Below are 6,773 nucleotides of genomic sequence, written 5' to 3'. Positions count from 1 at the left end.
TTATGTTACTTCTTTTTAAATATGAGCAGGGCTTGATTGTTTTTAATATAAGAAGTTCTATTTATAGCAAATGTAAAGCCCTTCACACCAAGAAGCGTAATGAATAAACCTCAGGCTGAAGGAGAAGTGTAAATTCACGTCTGTACAGTAGAACACAGGAGAAGAAGGTTCAACACTCTTCAGCAATAAAAAACAATGAAGCACAATTGTTAGTTTATCTAAAGGTCATTTTTGCTTATTAGTATGGTTGAACTGGATCATCAAAGACAGCAGCAGCACAAAATGGGATTAGATACATTTGTGTTATTTAACATTTAATTCATTGTAGGTTTGTGTCATATTTTAAGTTTGCATTTCACTGTTTTAATTACCTTTGATGAATACTAACTTTAAATTCTTTTTGTGAGTAGGATGAATTAATACACATTCACATTTAGTCTAGAACTACATCATGTTCACACAGCGCACACAACTTGTACTCTGATTTCTCATATGGGGACAGAGACTTGTCAGTCAATAAATGGAAAACAAGAAACTGGCGTTACTTTTTGAAAAAGTAACTCAGATATTTTCTTTGTAAATTAAAAAGTAATGCTTTACATAGTTATTTGGAAAAAGTAATCTGATTATTTAACTGAAATACTGTAATGCTACCCCCAATACTGTATATCACATCTACATATATATTCCCCACAGGAAGAGTGGACGCTAGTACAAGTTATGGTTTGTCTACCAGTACAGTAACTGGACTGAAGCAATAGAGATACTCGCAGAGAACATCACACAGACCTAGTCAGTATCAGAAATGAGACTGAAAACTTCAAACTTCACCATTATTTCATATTATAACCTCTTGATCGGACTGTACAGAACCAGGATCCATCGGACTATACAATTCCTTCATTCAGTAACTGGAGAACAGGACAGCCAGATAATGGAAACAGTGAATACTGCACTGCAGTGTCATTTAGTGACTCTGGGAGCTGGACAGATGAAAACTGCAACACTGCATTACCTTTCATTTGCTACAGTGGTGAGTAGATCATTTAGACTCCAACAGAGTCTTGCCAGAAACATACACTCTCAGCTGTCTGTGATATTTTCTGCACCTCTGTTAAGAAATAAATGATGTTGACATTTTTTAGAAGATTTGAATGTTAAAAAAAAAAGGCAACACTTTATAGTAACTTTCCTTTAATCATCAACAAACATAATGCTTTGACGATCATTAGTTAATATATATTCAAATACCTACAAATATGAGATAATGTGCTTCTAAATGTTTACTAATGAACTTATTGAATGTTAAATAATGATTAACAGAACATTAGTTAACAAATTAAAATAGTTACAAATGTTGTTACACACTCAATTCATATATGATCCTGAACTTTATAAAAATGTACAAACAATTTTAACAGAATTTAAAATGTAACAATTTTACACTGATTGACAGCATTTGAATGCTCAAGTACTTAGAATGCCATTATACCTCTCTAATGCACCTTTATATTTACAATCACACATTTTGTAAAAATTTTAGTAATTTTAAACACTTCTCACACTTCATGTTGACACATGATTCATTAACGCATAAATACAGTCTGTAAAGTGGGTTAAACAATTAATTTAATGGTATTTCTAAGCAGTCAAATTCACATTTATAAACATGCTATTAAACAGTGCACAACATCTGATAAAATTATTTGTACATTTGTAGAAAGTGCATGATCAATTATGAATTGAATGTTTAATGAAATTAAGCATTTTAGTTTATGTTAACTAATGTTTTGTTATCATTATGTAATGTAATGACATCATTAATGTTCAATAAGTTAATCAGTAAACATTTACAAGCACATTATCTCATGTCATTACAAGGAATTTTTATGTTGCAATTAATGCAACTTGTTAAGTTTTATCTTTTTAACTTTTAACTTTTATCTTCACCCTTTTTTCCCACCTTGACAGCATTAGCATCATCTCGTCAGTATCACTTTGTGAATGAGTCTAAGACCTGGACTGAAGCTCAGAGATACTGCAGACAGAATTACACTGATCTGGCCACCATTGAGAACATGGAGGAAATGAACAGACTGATTAACACAGTTAATGGGAGTAACAATGGTTCAGCCTGGATTGGCCTGTATGATGATATAAACAGCTGGAGATGGTCACTGGAAGACAATGATTTCTATCAGGAAGGACAGAGAGATTTCAGGAACTGGTATCATGAACCAAACAATGCTGGGAATGAACTGTGTGTTTACATGGATTATAATGGAAACTGGTTGGATTCATCATGTTACAATTATTACACATTTGTTTGCTATGACGGTAAGATGTTACAAGTAAAAAAAAAATATCAATGTATGAAGTTAGATCAGAAATTAATAAATTGACTGATACACATCCATTATATTATGTTTTATTTTAGGTAGAGTAAACAGCTCTCAGAATTATGTTTGGATATATGACTATAGGACCTGGACTGGAGCTCAGAGCTACTGCAGAGAGAAATACACAGACCTGGCCAGTGTGAGGAATGAGACAGAGCGTCAACAGATACTGAATGTTACACTTTATCATGATTATGTATGGATCGGTCTGTACAGAAACAGACTGTGGTAAGATCAGAGCAACTCTTCCTTCACATATTGGCTTCCGTGGACTCAAGGTTTTGTTGCACAACCAGATAATGGTATAAGTCTCCCAGGACAGTTGGGATCTCAACACTGCACAGCTGTATGCTCAAGTACTTAGAATGCCATTATACCTCTCTAATGCACCTTTTTATATTTCACAATCACACATCTTTGTAAAAATTTAGTAATTTTGAGCACTTCTCACACTTCATGTTGACACATGATTCATTAACTCACAAATACAGTCTGTAAAGTGGTTTAAACAACTAATTTAATGGTATTTCTAAGCAGTCAAATTCACATTTATAAACATGCTATTAAACAGTGCAATAACATCTGATAAAAATTATTTGTACATTTTTTAGAAAGTGCAACAAAACCTTTGAAAGTGCATGGATCAATTATGACCCGAATGTTCAAATGAAATTAAGCATTTTAGCTTTATGCTAATCTAATGTTTTGTTATCATTATGTAAATGTAAATGACATCACATTATCTCAATAAGTTAATCAGTAAACATTTACAAGTACATTATCTCAAGGCTGTCATTATAAGGAATTTTATAAGTTGTGACTAATGCAACTTGTTAAGTTTTTTATCTTTTTAACTTTTAAACTCTTATCTTCACCCTTTTTCCCACCTTGACAGCATTAGCATCATCTCGCCAGTATCACTTTTGTGAATGAGTCTAAGACCTGGACTGAAGCTCAGAGATACTCGCAGACAGAATTACACTGGATCTGGGCCACCATTGAGAACATATCATGGAGGAAATGAATTGTGACTGGATTAACACACAGTTAATGGGAGTTACAATGGTTCCAGCCTGGATTGGCCTGGTATTGATGATATAAACAGCTGAGATGGTCACTGGAAGACAATGATTTCTACTCAGGAAGGACAGAGAGATTTCAGGAACTGGTATCATGAACCAAACAATGCTGGGAATGAACTGTGTGTTTACATGGATTATACTGGAAACTGGTTGGATTCATCACCATGTGAGAATTATTACACATTTGTTTGCTATGACGGCAAGATGTTGGCAAGTAAAAAAAAAATCAATGTATGAAGGTAGATCAGAAATTAATAAATTGACTGATACACATCCATTATATTATGTTTTATTTTAGGTAGAGTAAACAGCCTCGTGAATTATGTTTGGATATAAGACTATAGGACCTGGACTGGAGCTCAAACTGCTTGTTGTTTGTTTGTTTTTATACTGATCAGTGATGGGGGCTTAGAGTGGAAGTTGCCATAGTCTGGAGAATCTGTCAGAGTCTCAAATTGAAGAGCTGGTTATTATACAGGTAAGAAATGTCATATAAAACATAAAGTTTTACTTTTGCCTTTATTGTTGTACAACAACAACACACAGAGAAAATAAATAAACCACTTTGAGAACAACAGGAAGCAATATTGTTATCAGATCTTGTCAGCGATATATATAATTAGTCTAGAAATATTAGTTCACTGAGATCAAATTATGTTTCAGCTCCAGGAAGAATTTATCAGACAAGGACTTCCCAGGTAACTTCTACCATGCATTTGAGAAACTATCGTAAAACCAGTCCATGAGAGATAAGGACAACATCTCCAGCACGCCAAAGAAAACAGTACAGGTTTCCATGTTTTATCAAACTATTACAGAACATCTGCATTTTGCATGTTTTTTGCAATGTTTTTTTTTTTTTTTTTTTTACAAAATTCTGAACTCTTTACATGATATTAAATACCTAAAAAAAATGATCACAATTACATGATTTTCTTTTCCAGATTATAAATCATCTTATATATTTTTAACAAGTATGTTCCAAGATGTCTCCTCACTTGCAGACTTTTCACTTTTGTTAAAAATTTCTTTTTAAACAATGATTAACATACAGTTAATTGATTGTACTCATATATAATCAGAATGTAATGTTCCGTGAGACTTTTGAATAATCAAACTGATGCAAAACATTTTGAAGCCATCAGATCTTAGCTGCAGTAATCATACTCTTACAGTTAAAAGGGTTTTCCTAACTTTAAAGTTGGTTTATTTGTTTTTTATTTGTATTTTTCTTCAATGATTTGTTAATTTGGGCCCAGAGACATTGGGATAGGGCTCCAGTATATCTGTGGATCCCACAGGACAAACAGTTTGAGAATGGATGGGTGGATTTGTTGATCGGTTTATAATCTTATATATGGTAATTCAAAAACATAATGACAAATTATATTTTTTGGCATTTCCAGGAATAGAATTGTATTTATCTACATGTACAGTTGGAATGTTACAGCCTAACAACATACACAGTGGAACAAATCCGATGAAGAAAAACATTGCTATGGCTTAGAAATCACAAGATAAATATCTTCACGGCCAAATGGGTCTATGGAAGGGTTACTTCTCGTACATGTGGGGTGGCAGGAATAACACATGCTTCAGTCTTTGAGTTTTCTCTTTTTAGTTGTTTAGAAATTTTGTATATCTCTCTTTTTATGGACTGGTATGGTAAATGGGAACTTTATATGATACTATTTCCCAGGTTTATCATACATAATAATAAATACTCACAAGAATGTTGGTTTCTTTCTTTAGTTCTGTATCTATACTGGGGCTTCGACCAAGGAACACTTTAGCTCAGTGGTTTTAATCCAGGTCCCTGAGGACCCAATGTTTTGCATATTTTCCCCTTATCTGATACACTCAGCTAAGTTCATGGAGCTCTCACCTAATGAGCTGGTGATCTGAATCATGTGTGTTAAATAAGGGACACATACAAAATGTGCAGAGAAGTGGGTTTAATGTTTAATGTTTCTTTGTTTGTTCAGAAAGCTTGAGCACATGGCTTTGTTTTGTGTTGGCCATGTGCTCCTCTTGTCCCACCTCCTTGTTTCCTGTTACCACACCCCCTTGTTTAGTCCCTGCTGCATCCGAAAATAAACACTTCCCTACTATATAGTAGGCAAAAAACAGTATGTGACAAATTAAGTATGTCTGAATTCACATTACTTATAAAAGAGTAGCAAAAAGTACCCAGACCTACTACTTCCGGCATAATTCTCCCATGACGCCAGAGAGGAGAGGATTCGTGAATGGCACTGACACAGTGCAACTGATGCTGGAAGGTCCCGTGACAATAAAAACATGGCGAATGTAGTATGTCCAGATTACATTCATACTACACATATTCATACTAGGCAGTGTCGGCCCTACCCTAATAAGTGATATAATCAGTTGCATAAGGCCACCGTGCCCACCAGGGGTCCCCCTGCCAGAGGTTCACACAGTAATGCCCAGTAATGATATGTTTGCTTGTGTCAGTCATGTGCGTTAATGTTTGTAAAAGAAGAGGTGGCACTATGCAGAGAAGAGGAAAAGTAGGAAAGAAATGGACCAAGATAAGGGTAAGTGATGAATTTGGAAAAGTTGTTGAAATGGTGGTTTGATTTGTTATAAGCTTTGTTAATAAGCTTTATTGATTTTATTACTGTTAGGCTACTTTTGATATAAAACAATGTTCTCTAGATTTAAAATTCCGTCCATTTTATTACAGTAGGCTATTCTAATCAAAAAAGTGTCGCTTTTGGCATTGTTTAATGTGGAGAGTGAGCAGATCACTGTAGCGTCTCTGTTCAAGAGAAGTGCATGTGAACTAATCATCTCCTCCGTTTTAATACCAGTTACAGCATGAAATAAACATGAATAAACATCCAAAGGTATGTTAAAATAAAGAGTACAACTTACCAAAACCTGTATCCTGGCTGTCTCATGCACTCTTAGAACAAATGTGTTGAAAACAACACAACATGTACAACACCTAAATGTGTTATAAAATCTTTAACACATAAATGTGCAGCTTAAGTAAACACATTGATGTGCTCTCTTTTTGTATGTATCTAACACAACTGTGTGTAACTAAGCAATTGTTTAATATTTTAATATAATTATTATTAATGTTGTATAATTATTATATTTTTTTTGTTTTTTTATTATGTTTCACAGGAAACCATTAGACACTGCTCACATACTGTTTGTTTTCGTTTTCAACATGGAATGAATGCACTCAAATGTTTTACTACAGTATATTATGACTATAAATCTTGTGAAATTAAAATTTTAATGCATTCACCATGCA

At 33.8% G+C, this 6,773-nt stretch overlaps 1 pseudogene; it reads left to right on the top strand.

The window, feature by feature from the left end:
* Window positions 1-3,788, top strand: part of LOC109095521 — a 10,722-nt pseudogene extending 6,934 nt beyond the window's left edge.
* The last annotated feature ends 2,985 nt before the right edge of the window (window positions 3,789-6,773 follow it).

This window comes from Cyprinus carpio, unplaced genomic scaffold (assembly GCF_018340385.1).
Source record: "Cyprinus carpio isolate SPL01 unplaced genomic scaffold, ASM1834038v1 S000006762, whole genome shotgun sequence".
Lineage (NCBI taxonomy): Eukaryota > Metazoa > Chordata > Actinopteri > Cypriniformes > Cyprinidae > Cyprinus > Cyprinus carpio.
The sequence above is the reverse complement of the archived record's forward strand: the minus strand, read 5'-3'. Positions and strand labels throughout refer to the sequence as shown.